The sequence below is a fragment of the Pseudorca crassidens genome, chromosome 13, assembly GCF_039906515.1.
Source record: "Pseudorca crassidens isolate mPseCra1 chromosome 13, mPseCra1.hap1, whole genome shotgun sequence".
Lineage (NCBI taxonomy): Eukaryota > Metazoa > Chordata > Mammalia > Artiodactyla > Delphinidae > Pseudorca > Pseudorca crassidens.
Genome location: NC_090308.1, coordinates 47122399 through 47146352, shown reverse-complemented (window position 1 = coordinate 47146352; position 23954 = coordinate 47122399). Strand labels below are relative to the sequence as shown.

Genomic DNA, 23954 nt, shown 5'->3' with positions numbered 1-23954 from the left:
CGGTACGCGTGCCTCTCACTGTTGTGACCTCTCCCGTTGTGGGGCACAGGCTCCAGACGCGCAGGCTCAGCGGCCATGGCTCATGGGCCCAGCCGCTCCGCGGCATGCGGGATCTTCCCCGACCGGGGCACGAACCCGTGTCCCCTGCATCAGCAGGCGGACTCTCAACCACTGCGCCACCAGGGAAGCCCTGCTGTTATTTTTAATATTACCCAGTGTTTCCTTTCTACTTAAAAAAAAAGTTACTGGGAAACCATTCAATACATTAGAATCACTATGATTCAATACATTAGAATCATAATCACGTCTTGTATAAGGTGGAGATTTAAGGAAGGGCCATGATGAATCCAAGATTTAAATCATGGTCCAGGCTTCTGTTTGATTATTTTAAGAAATGGACGATTGAGAGAGAAATGAGGGATACTTTTCTCCTGCCACAGAGTCTCCTCTATTCCCAGTTCAACCCTTTTTACTACTTGCAAAAGACTTAAAATATTCATTGACCTGCCAAAAAACATCTGCACGTTACTAGACACGTCTCCACATATTCACGTCTGAATGGCTTCTTTCTGCTCCAACGATCACAGATCTATTCAATCAAAACTCAAGTGAGAACTCAGAGCTGTACGTGGTGTAATGTCAGTGGCGACTGAGGATAAAATGGCCATTTGATAGCAGCTTCCATAGCGAGCGTGTCAACAGGGACAGTGTTCCTTCGGTTATTCTTAACTTAGGATCCAAGGCACAAAAAAGACCAGGCAGGGCCAGACTCTGCCACAATTCCAAAGAAAGCTGAGACACATACAGAGTGCACACAGAAGCGCCTCAATGTTCTCTGGCGAAGGGGGGTGGGGGCTCCTGGCTCCCTGCCTGCAGCCCGGGAACAGGCCCACTCTCACAGTGGGCACCCGGGGCCTCCACAGCTGCACACAGACACGCAGGGCACCACGATCTGCTGTGCGCCCCACAGCTGGGGCAGGCCCCGGGACGGGACCCAGCTCAAACAAGGCCTTCCGTTGTGGCGTATTCCTCATGGCCCCGTTTCCCCAGGAAAAAATGTTTTTTCCTCTGGCCATTCATTCTGGCCCCAGACGAGCTCATTCTCCCGTGTCTTCCTGCACACGTGAACCTTCTAACAAGGTCCGAGATGGCAGCAAAGGTGTGAGATGGCAGCACCTGCCACTCTTCTCCCACCTTACCCAACCCTAGTAAGGGCACAAGGATACGTGCACGTTCAGAATGGTGAGGGGCACAGGGCAGTGAAGAGCCTGGGAACAAGTCGATGCCACGTCCAAGGGCATCTTCAGCACCCTGACATCAAGGGGACCCCGGAGGAATTCAAAGGAAAGGGGCTAGTCTTGGGGAGGACAGCAAAGGTGGCTGGAGAACACCCTTGAGTCTCCCACATAAGGAAGACATCATGGGCCTCGGCCAATGTCGGATACACTTTGTTCTACTACCTCATTCTTACTTCTTTTGTATAAATATTCACTCACCTCACTGAAATTCTGCAAACTCTGGGACCCCTGTGATGACGGAGCTTTCACCTCCGGCCAGTGTTTCTACGCACATATAAAAGTTACCCCTAGTGGAGCGCTGCCATCCTGCCTGTCACAACCGACAGCACACATAACCTTCTGAGAGAAACAAACAGGAGGGGGAGGCACCTCAAGTATGAACAATGTACCCAGTACAATTAACTGCAGGGTCTACTGCAAGCAGTAAGGCACAAGCGTAGGCTCTACCACCCAATGATCCCTCTCACCACTATGAATTACGCTCCAAAACACAGAATTTTGGTCCACAGCCAGGGAGGAAGCAGTTGGCTTGGAAACCAAGTTCTGTCCTAGCTCTGCTGTTTATTTGCTCTGCGATTGGGCAAAGGGAGAGGGTACACCAACAGTCACATATTAAACAACCCACAGGGGCCGGGCAGGTAAAAGAAATGAATGGAGCAGGTGAGACGGGGCTGGGGTGAGCTGAAGTGCCCTGCCCCATCCCAAGAGGACAGCTGCAGCACTGCCTTGGGAGGGCTGTTATCATGAGGGAAGGCAGGCTCAGTTTTGCCAGACCTTCCAATTTTTTGTTTTCTTTCAAGAGAAGCTGGAAATCTCAGTTTTTATACAAAAGTGCCCAACTTTTAAATGTTGGTTTAAATTTTTAAAATGCACCATGTGGTCCAACAAAACATAAATGAGGGTATCGTACAGCCCATAGACTGGTTTGCTATCTTTGTAAGTCATAAGAGCTATCCCTTGGTTTCTCTTTCTGTTAAATAGGAAGTTGATTTCTATCTGCCCACGACTTGGGGTTTATTTAAGAGCACAAAAGGGGTTTTTATTATCATATAACAAAAAATCCAAGTACATTCAGATGCACGAAGCAGGGTAACCCAATCTCTTATTTTTTTTAAAAAACCAGGGTTTACACAAACGCTCACACCTGGGGCTTGATGTTTTGTAGAATTATTGGAAATGTATACTTCTACATGATAGCTTCTAAAAAAACAAAAGAGGTAAATTGTAATAGTCTTAGAGGATGAGGGGTGAGTAAGTGGAGTGAGTGGTGGGGTAAAAGCTTGCTTGGAATGGCTTTGATTTTTTTAACAAATGCTATGTGGAGACCAGTAGTGGAGACAGCCCTCTCGAGCAGCTCTGCCATCAAGGGCAGCAGGGATGTGAGGTGGCTGCCACAGGAGAACACGAGGCGAAGATAACATATTTAAAAAATGGATGAAATTATAAATGTGTGTATGTTGATGGAATGAACATGTTAAAGCAAACAGACAAGCAAGCAAAAAAAAAAAAAATCCAAGTACTAACTAAAAGAACTGTGTCAGCAAAATACTAGACAGTGTTGGGTGCAGTAAAAATTTTATTAGTAAGAGTTAAAAAGCCAAGATCTAGTTATACAGGTTTTCCTAAACAAGAAGTCAGAAAAAAAAGAAAAAAATCTTTACTACAACACACACTGTCCCACATTTTACACTGTGCCATTTCTGTATTTGTCCTTTTTAGCCTACTTCTAGCAGAGTCTCTCTCTTTGCTAAAATACATTAGTTGCCATGGAAACGATGTCATAGTGCGTAAAACCATTTACTGTCCTTGGAAAGGCATTCGTGATAAAACTGAACGGCAGCATGTTTTAAAAAGAGATCCAACAGAAAGCAGTTGTGTCAGAACACAAGATCTCAAAATTGTGACTTCAAAGTATTCCTCCACCACCACTGTCACATGGCCCTGTTTCCCCCAAATCAACCAGAGAAGCACTTTTCCCTGTTACAGACACCAAGTATATGCAAAACAGAATCTCTGACCTAATGCTGGAGAAAACAATAGACTCACTAGAATTCACACTTGCCTCCCTGGGTGGAGGGAGGGGGCGGGAGGGGGATGGGAGACTGCAGAATCAGGATAGTTTGGAGGCATCATAACATCTCTGCTAGCGGGTATGATTTAGTCCTGTGCTACATTCTGCTGTCCAACTTTGTTATCAGAGGTAGAAATAATGTTCAGGACATAGAGATTGAGACTTGTATTCCTTATCCCCAAAGATTAGCAAGACACTCCCTCTTTTTTCCTTTCATCAACTCAAATCATATTCACTCCTTTGAGAAAATACATTGAGCATCTCTCATGTACCACACTGGGGAAGAAAACAGACAGGCGAGGTACATGGCACCAGGAAGCTTAAAATCTAGCGGGGCCAGCTGGGCGGGTGGGAGCTTAAGAGGCTTCCTGGGCCATGTGAAAAGCTCGACTTTATTCCAACTCAAGAGGACGGCACTGAGGGTTGTTACCCAGCAATGTGGTCTCAGTGGATTTTTAAAAGCTTGCTCAGCTGTGGGACGGGAGCCAACAGTAGAGGAGGGCAGAGTGGTAGTGTTATCAGAACAGCCTGGCCCAAAGAGGACAGTACAAAGCAGACGGAGAAATGTGATCTCTAACTAGGGTGACCTTAGGCCATGGCTTGTCTGTGAAAGCGCTAGATTACACCCATTGTCCCAGCAGCCTGTCAGATGAAGCTTTTGTCCAGATGTTTCATTTTTTAAACCAAGGACTGTTATTAAGAGTTGCATTAAAATGCACCAAGACTGGCTTCAGCCATGGTCTTGCCTACCAGTGATGAGACAACTGCACAGTGAAGAGAATTTTCTTTCTTACGTGTGATTAAGTCTGAATGGTAACCAATGACAATCCACCTCCTTTCCTGTCCTTTTCCAATCTTGGCTGCAGTAAATACCTCTCTTTCAAGGAAAACAGGCAGGATGCTCACCAATAAAATAAAGAGCAGTTGGACACGAGCAGCTGGGGCAGCTAACTCCTCCCATTCTCAATTGGTAGAGCCCCTGCCAGACACTGGATGTACTGACCAGTTGTGCTGACCCCTACTGCAGCCTGAGATGCACAAAACACTGTTCAGAAGGATCCATGGGAAACAGAAAATTACAAGTTAGGTGTCTGTGAAATATTTGCAGGAAACAGACCTTTTCAAGAATGGTGTGAATGCTCTCATTACAGTGTTTTTGTCATTTATCTGTTGTTACTCTATTTTACTTTGCAATATCCTCTTCAGCAGCAATGGACTGAAAAAGAAAAAACTGCAAATTAAATGAAAAATTACTGAATTTTTGTTTGTTTAAGAAAGCTGACGATGTTAGCTGGCACAAAGTGTTCATTGGTATTATTCACCATGGTATCCTTAATGATATCATTCACTAGATAAGTCCAGTCTGCTGAAGAAGCATCAGTAACTACTTCAAATGTTAACAGTTATTGTAACAAGACTGTGCCCAAGGATGACAATTCAACACAGGCAGCTATGGAAGGTTCACTGACACAGCACTCTAGGAAGCATGACTTTTCCTTTAGATCAAATGCTATTCTATGTTGATTCCGCATATTTTTAAGTTCAGGTTTTTTTTTGTGCACATAGGAAAAGTGAAGTGAGAGCTTTAATGTGTTGGTTTCATTAGCAGAAGAAAACACCACACAAATGATTCCAGTTGTATGTTAGTATTAACAGGTGTTTTAAACAGAAGAATCAATTAATTTCAATTATGGTTTGATTTTTTTCCCCCATCTATTTCCTGGGATCAAAATGAAGCTGGTGGAAGTTCATTCTGTCACAGATGCAACATTTCATGCTAGTGTGACTGCTACTGTCATTTGTCAAAAGTTTAACACGAGATGAAATTATTTGATTTTGCAGAATACAAATACAAATTTTGTGATGCTATAAATAATTGTCCTTACTAAATCAAGAAATCTATGGAGCAGAAAGTTATTTGACGTGGGTGTGGCATACGCACAATTCATAACTGCATTCAAACAAGTGGCTATATCCTACCAACTCAAAATAAACTATAAATGCAGAAATTGATAAATAGTTAGAAAAACTGGAACTCTGAAATTTTTGTGATAAAGTGCTTTGTGAATACAAAAAACACTTCAGCATGGTAGTACACGCCTTCTATTTGCCGCCTGTCATCATCAACTAGGTTTTAGAAATGTTTGAGAAATGACTCTCTAAGTCAACCTAAGTGTGCCATGCTGGTATGTGGATGAATCCTGTAAAGTCTGGGTGTGTTCTGTTGCAAAACAGTTGGAAATCTTTGCTCAAAGTAGTGAATGAAGTGCCAAAACACTTCAGCTTTTAAAAAGCATTTAACAAAGTGCAGTTACTGAAAACAAGGCTTGTGGAGAGGAAGATGTTAAAATTTATCCCAACAAAAGCAAAGGAAGCCACTAAACACATTAGACAATTCAGTGTCCAAGATTTAATTCTGAAACAGTATTACAGATATTTTGGAGTATCTCAACTTGTGGCAATGTTTTGATGATGTTCCTGGTTTTAACTGGATACATTTATATTCTATACCACAATGGAGTGAAATTATGAATGATCTATGATTTTGTGTCACCTAAATGTGATAAAGCATTCAAAAGGACCACAGGGGGACTTATTTTCATGAGTTTTGCCTTATAAAATTATTTATTCAAGATAAGAATCCTGAATGGGGGTAAAAGAGCTGTGAAAATACTTGGGCTAAAATGTTCACACATTTCGGTGTGGAAAAAAAAAGTTATTTTGAGAAAAGCCTCCATTTAGCAGAATTTGCTCTGAGCTTATGTGCATCTGTAGAAAGAGTTATTTTCTCAGTTAAAAATATTGTGATGTATACATAAATGCGAATTGAAGACAGTAATAGTTTCAAGTATTAACTATAAAACACAACTTTGAAGGAAATTGCAGGCAACTCTATGAGAATTAAAAACAATTCATCCTTTATAAAATAACACTGACATGAGAATTAAAGACATATGGCTGAAAAACTGGCTAAAGTGAGTGAATATGTACCAAGAATAATTATCATCTTATGTTCTTTTTCTTGTTTAGATAACCAGTATAAAAAGATTTTTTTTGCTCTAATGTATAGGGACATGTTTTTAAGTTTTAGGAATTTTATTTTTGAGAAGATTGTGAATAAAACTATTTCATAGGTCAAAAATATTATGAAAATGATATCAGTTAATAAATCAGCACTTTTTTTTTCAAGTTCTATAATTTAAATTATTTTAGTCACTCCTTTCAAAAAATGTTATGGTCCCCTGGCCCTCGCTCTCTTGGCTCCCCCAAGAGATGAGAGAAAATATGAGATGTATTTATGTTTTGAGAAGATGTGTTCAAAGTGTCGCCGTAATTTTCTAGTAGGAAAATACAAAAAGCAGTATCCCAACAGGCAACTTTCCACCTGACTCCGCCCCACCAAACGTATGCTTTTTAAAGCAAAACGGAAGACTTCCCTTCCAAAATTACTAGGCATTTCAAGAAACAGCAGGTTTTAAAACATCCTCTTAAATGCAACATCATCCTCGTATGACTGTCGGAGACAAAATGTATTCAAAAAGAGCTAACTGGTTTTTTTCCCCCTCTCTCATTTGAGTGTTCTGGTAACTACTTATGAATTATACTTGGAAATGAATCCCTTCATAAACTCATGCTTTATTTAGTACATGAGGATTGAATAAAAATGAACTGCTTCTCCCCTTATAGTCTGTCAGAGACTGTAATTTCTAGTATTCACCCTGATACCTTTAAAATATGGAACTAAAGGATCACACCCCGTAAGAATTACCTTCGAGTCTCCAGCGTCCCAGTTAAGTTCATTAGAGAAAGGCCTGAAATGCTAATACTTTCCATTGACCTGAGACTCCATGGCAACCGAGGTCCTTCCTTCCAGGACACGGGGAGGAAGTGCCGCCAACTAAACAATGGGAAGCCCAAGTTCCCCACTGCACTTTGGAATATCTGGTGGACAACTCTGCTCCTTGAGAGGACAGATCGTCCCACTTCTTGCCCAAAATGAACCTAATACAGGTAGGCTAAGCCACAATTTACCCAAAGGAAAAAGCATATTATAGGAATACAAGTAAGCAAATTTGCCACCATCACCATCACCATCATCATCCTGTTAAAATACAGCTCAAATGCAACGTAGAAGGTTTGAAACGTATACTTCCTACTCAGCTGCATACATTTCTCCATAGTTGAATTCAACTTGATCATGACCACTGCATTTCTGCTGATGGTAGAAAAAACAATCTCGCTACTTCAAGATAACTTGCTCTTCAGATTTAAAATTTTCGTTGCTTCAGGGCAATTAGTCAAATTGAGCTCATCTCAGACTGCCTCTCAGGGCTGTGTTCCTTTTCAAAAGGGCTGTGTTCCTTTTCCTCTCCCTCCTTCCCCAAGGGGGAAGATTAGAGACCACCACATGATGGGGCGAGGACCTGGTCCAGGCACTGCCCTGTAAGCCCTCACTGGCCTCCCTGGGATGTCTCATCCCTTTGTTTTGGGTGCTAGCCTGGTTCTGCTGATGTGATTGGTGGAAACCTGCAGCCAGTCTTCAGCCTGGCCCAGTTCATTCTGTGCCCTCTTCAACCTGACCCGGGGACTCTCCCGCCCAGCTCCTGCAGCACCTCCGCATTTGTCCTAGGGGGCCTGCAGGATTGTTGGGATTTCTCTTACATCACACGTAAGCTTTGGGAAATGAGGGGAAGGCATATCACCTCAGGGCTGTCTCTGCCTAAATATGCCCCAATGCAGGGTCCACTCCAATGTGGCTTCCTTCCAGATAACCAGATGGGGGCGGGGCAGATTCTCCTCCGCCCACCTGGAGTGCGGCATCTCAGTGACCCATTCATTTTTTATCTCTAGCCTCCTCCAAATCTCTACAAACTCCATCCTCCAACCCAGGAAGGCACTTCCTCCTTCCTGCAGCCTCCCCATCCTGCGTGGCTGACTGTACAATACACGCCACGTCTTCTGAGATCTGGCTCCTCGGAATCCGCAAATCACTTTGCTTCTAACAAAGCCTGCCTCTCTTAAATGAAGGCCTGGGCTAACTCTGGTCTCCAAACATGCCTCAAGGTCCTGTTTTGGAAGTCAAAAGCTGAACAATGTCTTCTTTGTCTTAGGCCATACTCTGTCCTTCCCCCGAAGTAATGGAATCCTCTGCCTCAATGGGGGAGACTAACAGGGCAACAAGAATTAGAAGGAAGGGAAAGTAAATTGAATACTAGTTCAAAGTATTATCCCCACTGAACCAGCTGGTCATAATGCAAGTTCTCAGAGGTCCCAGAACACTCATCCAGGATTTTTAAAAAGTGCAACATACTGACATGTCATTTTTCTAGAAGATACCATTTATACATAATTTGAACCAAGGGCAAAAAGGGAACTATGGCTTCCATTTTCTTGAATTCTTTATATAGGAATTATTGTCCTTGATCTCTATTCTACTGTTGAGTGGATCCATTCAACAGGAAGCCACCTTGTTCAGCATCGTTTAGAACTCTCCACCTCCTGGGTTTCTTCTTCCCAGGGCCTTCTCGCCTTTGCCTCTCCTCCTCCGTATATGATGGGTGTGTTCACCCATCATATCCCTAAAAGCTCAGGCCCTTCCTTGCCTTATCCGTCATCCCAATTCCAGCTCACTCCCCTATCCAGCGTGAACCCTACTTTCAGATAATTCAACTGATGCTTTATCTCTTAGAACATCTTCTTCATTTGACTATTCAAACCAACTCTCACCACAAGGTCAGATTTTCCATTCCAGAGTGACAAGTACTACCAAGCAAAGTCACAAAACTGGGCTAAAGGGACCCATTAAAAATACTTACAAATTCCATAGGAGCCTCACTATTTCTCTGTAATACTTTTTATCCATCTATTAACACATTATCCTATATTATCCTGGCTGTTTGGGCTTTTTCTATATTCTCCAAGTCTCCCTCCCATCCCCAAATCTTCCAACCTCGGATGATGGCTCAGCCTCCAATTTTACTGAAAACTTTCAGGACACTCCACGTCTTTGAACTGCTTTTCACATAAAAATTTCACTGTCATCTTCACCTATCTTGAAGCGACAGTTTAAAATCACACATGTAAAGTACTGTGCCTACCCTTTAGTAGTCATTCAAACCTACAAATACCTTCCTCATCTGTTCTTTCTCCCTCCGAGTTACTGCTAATTTTTATCCTTTTGAGGGCTACAGTGGGTTGAATGGTAGCCCCCCAAAGTATGTCCATCTGGAGCTTGGGAATGTGACCTTATATGGAAAAAGGGTCTTTGCAGATGTAATTAAGGATTTTGAGATGAGATCATCTTGGATTAGGGTGGGACCTAAATCCAGTGACAAGTGTCCTTATAAGAGAAGGCCATGTAAAGACACACAGAGGATAATGTTGTGTGAAGATGAAGGCAGAAACTGTACTGATGGGTTTACAAGCCCAGGAAAAACAAGGGTTGCTGGAAAAAGGCAGGGAACAGAGTCTTCCTGACTAAACAATGGGAAGCCCAAGTTCCCCACTGCACTTTGGAATATCTGGTGGACAACTCTGCTCCTTGAGAGGACAGATCGTCCCACTTCTTGCCCAAAATGAACCTAATACAGGTAGGCTAAGCCACAATTTACCCAAAGGAAAAAGCATATTATAGGAATACAAGTAAGCAAATTTGCCACCATCACCATCACCATCATCATCTGACACCTGAACCTCAAGACTTCTGGCCTCCAGAACAGTGAGAACCATCAGCTGACACCTGAACCTCAAGACTTCTGGCCTCCAGAACAGTGAGAGGACATTTCCTGTTGTTTGAAGCCACCCAGTTCATAGTCATTTGTTACAGCACCCACAGGAAACTAATACAAGGGCTCCTTCTATACCTGACATGATCAGGTATCAGGTCGTGTCCCCCACCGACTCTTTGTTGATCCCCTTCCATCCATTACACCTCTCTCTCCAGCCTCACCAACATCACCCTCTTTAGTGGATCATTTCTGCATGTTCTAGCTCATCCAGGAGGCACCAAGAGCCCAGCTGAGTGTCCTGGTGGGGAGTACAAGCAAGACTCCTCCCACAGTGACAGTGCTGTACCTCAAATGCGTGGGCGCATTGCTGTGGCAGTGGAGGCTGGGATATTTCATCCCCTGGAGACAGAACCTCTGTCACAAGCCAGGGATGTGAGATCAGGGACGGCACTGGGGCTCCCCTTGAGCCCCCTAGACTGGGGACTCTCAACACTTTGCCACACTGGACTCTTCTCCGTATGGCATAGTTGGACTGAGGTACAATCAGAGAAAGTTTTCCAAACGCCAATCCTCCTTGTTATACCCTTAGGTATAAACTAACCAGAACTTCCCAGGAGCTACTGGCACCCACAGAGGCATGTGGCTCTGCTCAGGACACGGTAGTCCTTATAGGTTCTTCCCAGCCATACGTCACCGGCCTTCAGTGAGCAATCCTTGGCCCCTTAGAGAACTACCTCCAAGTCTCAGCAGTCTGAAGTCAAGAATCTGTTGAAATAATAACCATAAGACACAGGGAATTATATGGTCAACCGCACTTCTATGAACAGAAGGGTGTGGTATGGCATATTATCTGTGCTTTGGCCCTAACCTGCTGACAGAATTAGAAGCTGGTATCATTGCATTTTCAACCAAGGAGGGGAAACATAAGGTGGAACCTAAAACATCATGTGCAACCAAACTCTGAATTCTATCCCATGACTCTGAGGATCCACCAATGCAGAGGACCTGATGTGTTATCCACAAGAGGAAAATTTACTCGAGATGCATCTCATTCCAGAAGTACCGAGAACACTTTTAAGACCTCCCAACTTGGAAGCTTAGAATCAAGATCTACAAGCATTTAATAAATCCACAGTTCAGTGCAGTGTTTCACGGCACAAAGCAAATTAAATGAGGTGCACTTTCAGCCTTCTAGAAGCTTGCTACTGAAAATGCACAGTATTGACACTGACGTACCAAAGTGACTGAACACGAACAAGTTGGATAAATACGCGAAGTGGTGATATTATACGCTGGCCAAGGGGAGAGTGCATCTTGTTAGTGGCGCGTGATCTCCCACATTGAAGGTGGTGCTTGTGGCAGTGGGGAGGCGGGCGGGGAAAGCGCTGAAATCATAGACAGCGCATGGGGAAGGAAGGAAAAAAGTTCACTACCGCTTTCCAAAGACCATAATGGCTTTTCAAGCAACAGTGAAGCATAAGGTCCACCCCTTCCCCCTCTCTGCTGTTAGCAGTTGGCCAATATCTACAGAAGGTGTTTTTAATGCTCTCCATCCCTCGGATACATTAAACCTGGCATCCAGGTGAGGATTAGGCAGGCAAAGCCATTCATGAGGAATCACAGAGAGCTTTCCACAGGGAGCTGAGAAGACTCTTAATGAGGGGCTGACAAACACTGCCTGTGTGCTGTTGAGTCTTTTGTTACAGAAATGACTCAAGTAGTCCCTCCCCACAACCATGGAAAACATTTTATAAGGTTTATTGTCAATCACTCTGTGGAAGGATATACAGAGGCTGTGGTTGGGTTCTAGTGTTAAATCATTACTCTGTAGGACCTTAAGTCTCAGCTAAGGAGATTCTCCAGATATGCCAAATGAACAAAATGAATGCATGGAAAGGAAGGCACCCTCACAGCTACAGCTGGGTTCCATGTGGCTGAGGGACTCAGCTAAATGCTACTGTGAGACGTCCAGCCATGGGCAGGTGCACAGTAGGTGAGCCTGCCTCCTTCCGTTTCCCCAGGCTCCACAGACCTTCAGGCACAATACCAGTGGTCCATTCTGCCACTTTTCCCTCTTCTATAACTCACTGTTGTATTTTTCCAGTTTCTTCCAGATTTTGAAACATTCTGCATTTCTCCCCGGTCTTGGACATCATTGTGCACTATTGGTAACTTTGTTGTTTTTGGTGAAAATCTTATTGATGAAAACCTGATGACTGAGGGCAAAGAAGTAACTGTTGCCCCGACCACCTTAAATTTTTAACGAAAAGCTCAAGATTATGGATAAAAGATCTTTAAACACATACCATTCTCAGAAGACAATGGTGGTTCTGAAGACAGTATAGGACAGTCCCCGTACCTACATCACATGGGTCCATAGAGAGTGAATCTAGTGCCGTCAGAAACTACAGAAGCTCCATGTCCAAGGAGATGCCAGCCTAGCCTCACAGATGGGGAGGAAACCAGCTACATATTCCAGCACTCTGCCCCCAGGGCCTATCTAAATAAATACCTGCTGAGTATCTACACCATGAATGACAGTGTGCTACAAGCTACAGGGGGACAAAAAACCCCAACATTTTTGCACATATGAGGCCAATGGTCTGTTGAGAAGGCAGGACCCACATACACAGATTTCCAGGAGACCTGGCTTCTAGTCTAAACTAAGTGAGGAACTGCATGTATGACCTTGGGCAACTCACAAAAATTCTCTGCTCCTTGGATTCCTCATATCAGGATTTAACTAACAACACAAGCCATCATTTCTTAGGAGGCAACTGAGAGGCACACAGGTTCAATGCAAGAGAATGAGACGAGGGGAAGCTGCCCAGGGCTGGGATTCCAGCTGGGCCTTGAGAAATGGATAGGGTTCCCGGGGAAAGGAAGGGCTGGGGAGTCCAGGAAAGGAGAGCAAAGGCCAGAACACGTATTCCATACTAATGAGATACTATGTTGACATCTGGAGAATCAAGTGTTAGCGTGATGGTGAATGAGGTGAGCCAGGAATGCCTCAGAAAATGGAGATGGGGGAAGGCGTTGAATGCCAGGCTAAAGGATTTGGCCTTTCTCCCGTTCACTGGGTTGTTAGGGGCAAGGCAAAAGAACCAGTATTTACATCAGCCAGCACATGAGTTTTGACATGGATCAACCACCTCCTCAACTCAAGCTAGGAAGCGTAGGAGTGAAGCAACTGGAATCATTATTTGCAAACCACAGGAGAGCCTGAAGGACACAACGTATCACGAGAATATCGATCGGGCAAAGGCACACACAAAGTACAGCTACAGAACTGGCATTTTCAAGCAGGAGATGGTGATAAAAGGTACAGAATGACAGAGTGTGAGAGTTCATTAACAACTCAGCTCCTGTAACTGAAAATGATGAGGGGCTATTTGTATCTCTAGGAGGTCAGACAATAAAAAGGTGAACCCCTCCAAACTCTGAGAGCAAACAAGAGAAACCTTTAACAGAAATCAGTGATTTTCAAATATCCTTGCGTGCATATGCCTAGCTACGGGAAGCGTATCACACAATTTCTGGAATACAGTTCAAATTGAAATAAAAGTCCAATTTTACAAGTGACAACATTTGCTATTGTTACTGCTTCCAAACAGATACTACAATGTGTGGAAATGAAGGAACTCGTTGGTGTTTATTTGCCTATTCAGTAGAATTTCAATTGGGCAGAATTTCACAGAAATACAGATTCAGTAACTTTTTCTGGGGATTAAAAGAAGAAAGGATTGGGAAAAGTGCCCTGGGCTTTGTTGCGGTAAAGGCAATCTGACTCATTTTTAATTTTCCATTAAAGCCCTACTTTTCAGTATAAAGCAGATGGAATCCTTATACAACTCCTTGAAAAGCTTACTATTTTTGGGTACCTCCAAGATGGAAGCTCTGAAGAAAATGAAAGTGTTTGAATTCATCAGATGAAATCCCACCAGCACATTCAAAAGGAGCAGGTACTTAGAAATCTTAAAAATACAAGGTAAGAGGTCTTTCTGTGACAGATTTCTGACCCCAGCCTCCCCCGGGCTTAGTTCCCTCTGGCTCTGGCTGATGGGTGGTTTTTTGCCACTTCAACCGCCAGCTCCCCCCACTGTGGCTGAGTCACTGTGCTTCTTCATTCCTCGTCTTTCAGAAGCTGCCTCCCCGATGGCTCCATCCTCAGGGCCATTCTCATATACAGGAAAGATGTCAGTGTTCAACCCTGGCCACCCCATACCTCCTGAGTCAGAACTGCGCCTGGGACTATGCATTCTCTAAGGCCCTCAGAGGACAGTCATGCAACCAAGGCCCCAAAGCTCTTTCCGTATCATGAGATAAGGCCTGGTTAGACATATCCTGTTTGTCTTTCTGCCAGAGTGGATGGTAGAAACAAGAGGGTGATCTTTACTGTGTGTGGACTGTGAGGTACTGGGCTGGGAGGCGGAGGGCACTGCCTCTAGCCTGCGGTTTATAATCTTGTTTGAGAGTTGGAACAAATTTAGTGTTAAGAGCATTGATTCTGGAGCCAGACTGTCTGGGTTCAGACCCCAGCTCTGCTTACTAGTTGTGTGACCCTGACCAAATCACTTCACCTCTAGGCCTCAGTTTCCCCATCTATCAAATGGGAATAATAACGACAGTACCTCATGGAATACTGCTGGGTGTTCAGCTGGCAAATCAACCACGAATAAGACACAGCCCGACTTGAAAGAGCTCCCAAGTCAGGGCAAAAGACCAGTGTCTTCCCACTGTCCGACCCAGCTGACTCCACTCTGCCTTAGAAGTCAGGCTGCGATGAGGGTGATGATGAGGCAGTAACCAAGTGCCATGGGAGCCCAGAGACAGGACCAAAGGGGGGCTTCCCAGAAGGTAAGTCTTGAGTGGAGCCACAGAAGGAGTGGGGCTTCCCTGGGGGCAAGGGTGCCTTTGTATCCCCCAAAACCTAACACAGAAGTAACTGCAATGCAAAGGCAAGGAGGCTTGAGAGTACGCAGGGAACGAAGAACCACAGCTTTGGAGCAAAAGCAGGTGCAAGTTTGGGAACCAGACACACCTGGCTTCACTAGTAATTAGCCGTGTGACAATGGGCAAGTTACTTTACCTTTCTGAGCCTCAATCTTCCCATTTGACCCTGCCTCATCGAGTTGTTATAACTAAGTAAATTACTGTACGTAAAGCACTTAAGGCCTCTGGGATTCAATAACAAAGGTAGCTATGATTATTTTTCTGGTATATTTAGGGAGAGGTGAGTGGCTGTGGGGTGCTAAGTGCTTTTTTACACTATCACAGAGGGCAATACAGGTCAGAAATAAGTAGTCCTCAGGAAAGGCCTTCTGAATTCAAATCAGCAATGGGCTAAGACTTTCCCACACCTTATTTTTTTTCTCCCCCAAACACAGTTAATGGGTGCTCAGTACTCATTTGCTCAAACCAATGGGTGCTGCCTAAGGTCACGGGTGGACAGAGGCACAACAGGTGATGATCTCTGCATCCAAAGAAGACCCAGCAACAGGACTCCAGTCTGCTTCACAGCCTGAGCAAGACACGACGCAGGTCATTCTGGAAGCAGGCTGAGACGAGAGGGAAAACACTCTCATCCAAACGAGAGCTCTCCAACTCAGGGCCTTACAAACGTTGTTAAACTTTCATGAGTCAGTTAGCATTATCTTTTCTTCCCACGTTTTTATTAGACCATAAATCCAGTTCAATTTATATCCTTCCAGGATTACTGTGTTCTAATCAAGTCCAGAGCGCCACTTACTCCGAAGTTGTCTGAACTACATGTCACCCACGTCCAATTGGATAATACCGTTCAGGCTTCTCATGTGTTTTAGTAGCCAAAAATTAGATTTGCTCAACTAGAAACACGGAAAAAAATTACTTTCCTCTAAATAACCCAAATCACCTTTTTTTCATAGGAACCAAGTGCATGAAACTCGTAACTCACGGGGCTTTTTCCTATTCTGCGGTTTATTCTACCTTCAGAAAGTCACGATGACATTCTGAAGTCAAACTCAAGGGATGCACATTGAAAATAGGTTAAAACTCTGGTTATCTAAAACAAAGATATCCTTTTATAGGGCTAACTTCAAAGTACTTTTATGTTTTCTATTGAAGAATAAAAAAGGTTCTGCATTTCTTAAGAAGACTTGCTAAAAATGCTATTTTCCATCATACTATTTCAACTAATTTCCTATGTTTTCCAATAATTCTTGATTCAGAACTGACAATCACCCACATCTCTTTCTAAAATATTCAAAATGTCCTTTTCTGCACAGAATACATTTTTTTTTTTTTTTTTTTTTTTTTTTTTTGCGGTACACGGGTCTCTCACCGCTGTGGCCTCTCCCATTGCGGAGTACAGGCTCCGGACGCGCAGGCTCAGTGGCCATGGCTCACGGGCCCAGCCACTCCACGGCATGCGGGATCCTCCCGGACCAGGGCACGAACCCGCGTCCCCTGCATCGACAGGCGGACTCTCAACCACTGAGCCACCAGGGAAGCCCCAGAATACATTTTTACCCTCCCTTCCCTAAGGGATATATGTGTCAGATGTACACATGTTACGTGTATATGTATGTATCTACATATATACACACATGAACCACAGCAGCAAACACACAGCTTTTCTATGTGTGGGGTACTATTCTGAGCACTTTACATGTATTAATTATGGACCCCACACAGCAAACCTTTGAGGTAGGAACTATAACTCCATTATAAAGGTGAAGAAAGGGAGGCACAGAGAGCTTAGGTAACTGGGTCCAGCTCACACAGCTGGAAGGGGTCAGACCAGGACCACACCCCGAGTCCATGCTCCTGACCACAGCCCTCACCTGGGCTGAAAGGGTTGAAACCTGGCTTTAAGTGGTGACTGCCACCTTGGCACTTAGCCACTCGGGGCCTCATTTTTCCTCATAAGTAAAATGGACGTGCTGGACTACATGATCTCTAAGTCCCTTACTATTCAACTGCCTACAAGATACTTTGACTGGAAAGTCCAAAGTGTCCGTGATAAAGTCATCATTTAAACACCCACTCCCTGCTGCTTTTACTGCGTTGCTTGTCTGCATGTCTTTCTCCACCTACTTCCCAAGGACCCCCCTCTGCCTCTCCCCTCACACAATATGCTACCTCACCCTCTCTTATTCTGTCTCTTTGGCTCCACCCCCACTTCCGTGCAGCACCTCATCTATGGCTCATCTGAGTTTCCACAACTACCTTCCCTGCATCTGTCTTGACCACCTCTGGCCATCAGCCCACAGTGTGGCCAGATGGATCTTTGTAAAACAAATCAGACCAAAGTGGCACCTCTACTTACAACTCTTAAATGGCATTCCTGACATTTAAGTACTCTTCCACCAGCCTCATCTTCTCCCTCTGTCCATCTCTCTACCACCCTCACCCACCCTGAACGACTTGCAGTTTCCTAAAAAGTCTGTGCACCTGCTTTCTGGGCTGCTCCTTCTGGGGCCTTCCCACAACACTCAACTGGCCAATTCCTCCTCTGGCCTTCTCTGTCTCGCCACCCCATTTTCCCACCTCTCTGTGGAGTTCATGCTCTCTTGCGGACCCCCAGAATCACGGCAGTTATCACAGTGGTCAGAGACTTCCTCGTGCAGTTCCTTGGGCCAGGATTATAACTCTTTGTCTCTGAAGCATCTAGTTCAATGTCTGGCAAGTGGTAGATACAATGAATGAATGTTGCTGGATGAGTAAATATGTAGGACGATTCACAAATTCTTACAGACCTATCTGTGGGACACACAGGGACCCAGCTGAAAATAAAGAATCACACAGAGTAAAAGTATTTCCAGTATCAACATGCTTTGCTTTCCCATTTTTTAATTTATTTTTTTTATTTCCTAGGTGAGCAATAAATGAGGGTCTAAAATGGAAAGCATGGTGGTAGAAATGGACATTTTATTTTTTATTTAAACATAAAGTTATATTTCCCAACAACCAAAAGTATCAATTGCCAAAGCATTTACGCCACCCCCGTTTATGGCATGTAACACATTTTAATCAATATCATCATTATATCCATAGGTAGTATTTTGCATATTGCCTCATGGCTAAGAGCAAGGGCTTTGAAACCAAACTAACTGGGCCTGAATCCTGACTCTACCACTTACTAGCCATGTATGATCTTGAGTTAGTTATTTAACCTCCCTTGCTTCAAATGCTGATCTGTAAAATGGGGATTATAAGTGAAACTACTTCATATCATTATTGTTTTTAATTGAAGTATAGCTAATTTACAATTTATATTAGTTTCAGGTGTTCATACCAGTATTACTAAGATTAGAGCTTAAACAGTGCTTGACACATAGTAAATACTCAATAAAAGTAGTTATTATGTATTATTTTTATCTCCTCTAGCAGACTAAGCTGAACAGAGAGAACACAGCAGAAGTATTCATTTTCATAATCCTATCTCCCAGTGCCTTGCACACAATAACATACTGGCCAATGTTTGCAGAACAGATGAATATAATAAACTGTTTATAGCAAAAACATGTGCATAACTAAGTATGATGACTAGTACAGACAGAATTGCTCCTGGGAAGGCCTGTGGAGAACACGGATTATCCAGAACACTAGCAGTTCACCCCGCTCCTGGAGGTCTGGGAGCTCACTTAACTCCACGGAAGATGCAGGGCTCACAGTCACGAACTCAGGGTATCTGCGGGATGGAGGGGACCCAGGGGGGACTGAAGAGCTGGGCAGATGAGGCTCCCTTCCCATGAACATGGCCTGGGGCAAGAAATTTCTCCTCTGGAGTCTGTTTAATTTCCTCTTCCAATTAGAGAAGGTATGACTGTGATTTCTAAAGACCCACTTAGCCACTTGGGGAGTCTATAAAATCAGCAGATAAAAATCTTGGCCAACAAAGGTGCTACTGGAGAGCCACATCAAAGTCAGCACAGGAGCCATCAGGTCACTGTATTACAGGAAATTACTGGGTGGGAACTGGCCACTAGAACCGACAAAAAGCAAGGTTTGGGGAAACAGGTTTAAAATGAGAAGGTCAGAACTTATAAAATCAAAGGTACAAGACAATGATGGGTACAGGCTCCAGGTTACCATTTAATTCTCATCAGCCTACAAACTCCTTGAGGGCAACGACTGTGCCTTGTTGAGAGGCAGTATATGGCAAAGCTGCTGGACCAAAATACATTTCTTCTTGAACTTTTTTCTGGTCACATGGCTTAACTATATTTCCCAGGCTCCCTTGCAGTTAAATGTGGCCATATAACTAGCCCTCAAGTAAAGTATGTAAGTAGAAGTGATGGGTGTCATTTCCAGGTCTAGGCATTTAAAAAGTCGGTACATCCCCTCTATTCCCTCTTTTGTCCTTCTGCCAGCTGAAAGCAGGTTACAATGGAGTGCTATGGGATGGGAGAACTTGGGGTCCAGAATCACTGCATGGAAGAAAGCCACCCACTGATCAGAAATATCCATTTTGAATTATTACATGAGGAATAATAAACGTCTATTGCTTTTGAGGCATTATATTTTTGCAGGCCTATTTGTTACAGCTGTTAACAGTAGCCTAATTAATCCAAGTGCTTAGCACATACCAAAGACCTAGCTCACACTTGCTGAAACAAGATAAATAAGACCAGGTTCCTTCTTCCAATGTGTTGCTCAAACTAATGCTGGAAATAGACATGTGCCAGCTGCTGAGGTATGAAAACAAAATTGGACGCATGGTGATTTGTTTGAAGGTGAAAAGATGGAGAAAGCATCCCAGAGTAGAAGACTTTTCAGCTGGGCTCTAGGTTTAACGGGACCCAAGCAAATCAGGTGGGGTTGGAGATTCCAGACCCAGGAGAAAGCATAGAATAAAACTGCAGAAAGCAGAGTATGCGTTTGTTCACATTCAACCTCATCATTCTCTTGAACTCGGTCAACAGAGCGCAAGTTTATTGTGCACTGACTTTCTTTCCTGGGTCTGACATCAAACAAACAAACCATTGTTTTTGTTTTTTTTTTTTTACAGTACGCTCATTAATCCTTTTGCTTTTTTTTAATATAAAAAGTTTCAAGATGGATGTCCTTAGAAAGTGCAGAAGTAAATGTTTAATGAACCATAACAACTCTTTTCTAATAAAATTCTTGAAGAACATGAGACAGTTCTATTACTTATAATAGTCAAAGAGCCATGCTCTTAGGAATCAATGGGTTCAACCTAAGTTTTGACATTATTGATTAGGGATGTAATAGTCACTGGCTTACAAAATGGAACATTAAGCCCCCAGATTTACATTTATATTTCCTCTTTAAGAGGAACATCAGTAGATGGTTTAAGAGATCAGTCAAAAGATTCTCTACATCCTTCAATCATAGCTAAGTGCCTCCAAAACCTGAGATAGTTACCAAAACCACTTCCTCCAAAAATCTGTGAGTCCCTTCATCTGAAAGCACAGTACCCATGGGGCAGGGACTCGGGAGAAAGCACAAAGGGTGGAAAGTATTACAGTCAACTTGGTGGTGAGAGGAAGGATGTGGGCGTCTGAAGGCTACCCTGAAGCAGGGAAGAGACACAGTCTCCAGTGGTCTTCCAAATACCAATTTAGTGCTGTGTTAGCAATGTCCCCAGAAGCTTGTTTAAATATAAGGGTAAAACAATTACTAGGCAGACAAGACTTCATTTCAAAAGACTTCAGTACTCCTTAGACTTGAGAGAAGAAGCAAGTTAGGCTGCCTCACTCCTAGCAAACATCAATTTAACTCTCTTTCAGAAACAAAAGTCTCCTTCCCCCATACCAATTTATCCTACCCCCTACGATGAGAGGGGGTTGAAACTGGGTGGGGGAGGGTGCTACCTTGAAAGTAAAGCAACTCTTCAGACAGCTGAAATCATTTCCCCCTTAAATCTAAGAAATACTGCAGCTGCCAGTCAACACTACCGGTCCATGAATACAGCAAAATGCCAGCACCTGCCACCCTGCATCTGGGGCCTTTTATTTTTTGGTAAATGTGGCAGGAAAGACTCTCAGAGAGAAGGTCAACTGCTTTATCTGAGAAAAAGGGAAGCCCCAGGGAAGAGAAACAAGAAGCATCGCGCCCATCCTTGGGTACTTTGTGCGTCTCCTCTCTGTGCACTGAAAGAGCTCTTTGTGTCACACACACACACACACACACACACACACACACACACACACACACACACACATTCGGCGAGTCTGTGTGATTTATTGGGGGGAGGAGGGGCAAGAAGGGTGATTTTATTATCCCTCTTCTCACTCAGTCCCAGCAAATCTCTGCCTGGGCCCAAGCTCGGTGGCCTCTTTCTGGCTCAGTCCCCTCCGCCTGTGGGCGCAGATAAGAGAGGGGAGGCGACCAAACAAAAACAGTCATCGATCTAAGGAAGTCGAGAGGAAATCCAGCGAGCAGGGAAGGGAGGAGAAAGGAGCCTAAGGGAGCAGGAGGAATGTGGGGGTCAGAGGAAGAGGAGCTACGGCTCCAGCACGGGGGACTGGGGACGGGTGGGTGGTGGCACAGGAAGAGTGGAGGGGAGGATGGGGGAAGTGCAAGGGACGTGCCAGAAATAGGCAGGAGGATGCGATGGGGAAGGCGACGGCCGCAAGAGGAGGAGGCCGAGAGGTGGAGGAGTGGGGCAGGGGTGGAGTGGGGTGGGGAGGGAAGCAGCACTGAGCTTCAATTATTAAGTGATTACATCATCCCTGACATTAAAACAACACACACAGCCCGGGTCCCCGCGGGGGGCCCCGAAAAGAGGGCGGGGGCGGAGTCTGGGCCAGCCTAGCCCCGAAGCCAATTCCTATTCACAGCCGGCGCCCGCGAGGAAATGCGCCCCCCATGCCTGAGCTACCTCGGGGCCGCACCCCGCAGAGGTGTCCTCCAGCGCGACCACAGGAAGACTCCGAGCGGGACCAACTCCCCGGCAGCCCAGCGGGGCGCCCGGGAGACGGCGGTGGCCCAGAGACTGCAGCGCTGGGCCCCGCGGCGGGGGCGGCGCTGCGCGGGGGCGCCGGCGGCCGGCGTCTCCGCAGCATCCCCGCAGCCCCGCGGCGCATCCCCGGCCGCTTACCTGCGCTGCGCTCAGGCTCCGGAGCCCATTCACATGGTCCTCTCCCCGCCCTCCTCCGGCGCGGCCGAAGCGGCTCCGGTGGTTCCTCGGCGGGCCCGGGAGCCGGTGGGCCTTCTGAGAGTGCCCAGGGGGCGGCGCCGGGTGTCCCCGGCCCGGCGGCCGGATCCCTCCCAGGCGCGGGCGGCGGCTTTGTGTGAGCCTGGGAAGCCCTCGGTGCTCGGCTTGAAGCGCCGCGCGCCCGGACGGCGGTGGACGCGCGGCTCCGAGTGCAGCCTCTCCTCTGCTCCCGCGGCCGGTCGGCGGTCGGGTCTCGACAGCCTTCGGCTCGCGGCGACCCCTCCTCCTCTCCCGCGGCAGCCCCCTCCCCGCCGGCTCCGCTCCTGACAGATGGCGCAACTGCAACTACGCGCAGCCGCTGCCGCGGCTGCTCGCAGCTACTCGCGTTGATGCTCCAGCCCCTCCAGCCCCAGCGGGGAGCGAGGAGGGGGCGGGCCGGACCGCGAGAGTGGCAGGCTTCGCTGCCCTATCAACGGGCCCCTCGGGCGTTTGGGGGCGGGGGCGGGGTGACGATGGGTGGGGCCACCGAGTGGGTGGAGCGCTTCTGTAACGTCGGGCATCCTGGCTTGCTAGCGGTGTAAGGTGTGAGGGGAATGCGAGATTGCAGGAGTTGTGTGTGTGTGTTTTTAAGGTTTATGTGGACTTGGGATAGTGGGTTAGGGTGAGGAAAGAAGAGGGTGTGAGCTGCAGTTTCTGCTTTGCGGAAGATTGCAGCCGCCACTGCAGAAAGGCATCTGCCATTCCCTCAAAACCATGGGAACCTGCCTCGAGAAAGGGCTATCTTGCCTTTCTAGTGTCTTTTCATTTGAAGGTGGGAGAATAAACTGGAAAAGTGTTAGGGTGATGAAATTGTTTTCTCTGGTCAAACCGAAGAGTGCGGAGTATATATATCTACAAGCAAAACTCTGCAGGAAGTATTACGGAAATGGGGGTAGGGGGTGGAGAGGGCAGGCGGCGACTGAGAAATCTGCAATCACAGAGTAGAGGTTTATTTGCATAGTTTTTTCCAAAATCATGTTTAATTGTAGCCGTTGGTTGTCTTTGGTTTCTCATGACATTCAGCCTTCCCATGTTGTTTTCCCTTCTCTAAATCTGAGCTTTTGCTCAGATTTTCCTTGATGGAAATAATAGCTGGTTTAGTATACAGTTGAGAGCGCATCAGTCTTTATTTCCTATTCAGCTTTTCTATGGCAGGATGTAACTTCATTAAAAAAAAAAACAAAAAAAAAAGGTCAACTTCCTGATTTTCTTTATAGGTAATTCCTGTTTACTGAAAGTTCCACTTTAAGGCATACTCGGATTCATTCTCCTTGATGATTTTGGCAAGAACCCTACCTTGCTCCCTCAGCAAAATCTAATGTTCTGAGAAATATAAGTGGATTGGCTTCTGCTTCTATGCTCAAAATCCATATTACCTTTCCTGCCCACTGATTTTTTAACTGTACTTTTAAAATAGCAGTCACTTTTGTTGCCTTTTTTCTTTTTGGTACACAGTACTTTTTTTTTTTTTAGCTAAGAGAGATATTTATATAGAAACTTTCCCCTTGAGAAATCTGTGTAATATTAGTTTTTTGTTAATTAATCTTTTTGGAGTATAGTTGATTTACAATGTTGTGTTAGTTTCTGTTGTACAGCAAAGCGCACCAGTTATACATATACATATATCCACTTTTTTTTAGATTTTATTCCCATATAGGTTGTTACAGAGTATTGAGTAGAGTTCCCTGTGCTATGTACACAGTACATTTTAA

General features: G+C 45.1%; 1 protein-coding gene across 3 annotated transcripts in view; it reads right to left on the bottom strand.

Annotated features, from left to right (window-relative positions):
* Nucleotides 1–22604, bottom strand: part of FYN (FYN proto-oncogene, Src family tyrosine kinase) — a 209662-nt gene extending 187058 nt beyond the window's left edge. The window contains exon 1 of one of the 3 annotated variants that reach the window (XM_067702330.1): nt 22147–22604. The gene's annotated coding sequence lies outside the window, so the exon portion shown is untranslated. The remainder of the gene's footprint in view (nt 1–22146) is intronic. The other 2 variants (XM_067702327.1, XM_067702326.1) reach the window with 2 other exon arrangements.
* Nucleotides 22605–23954: the final 1350 nt, after the last annotated feature.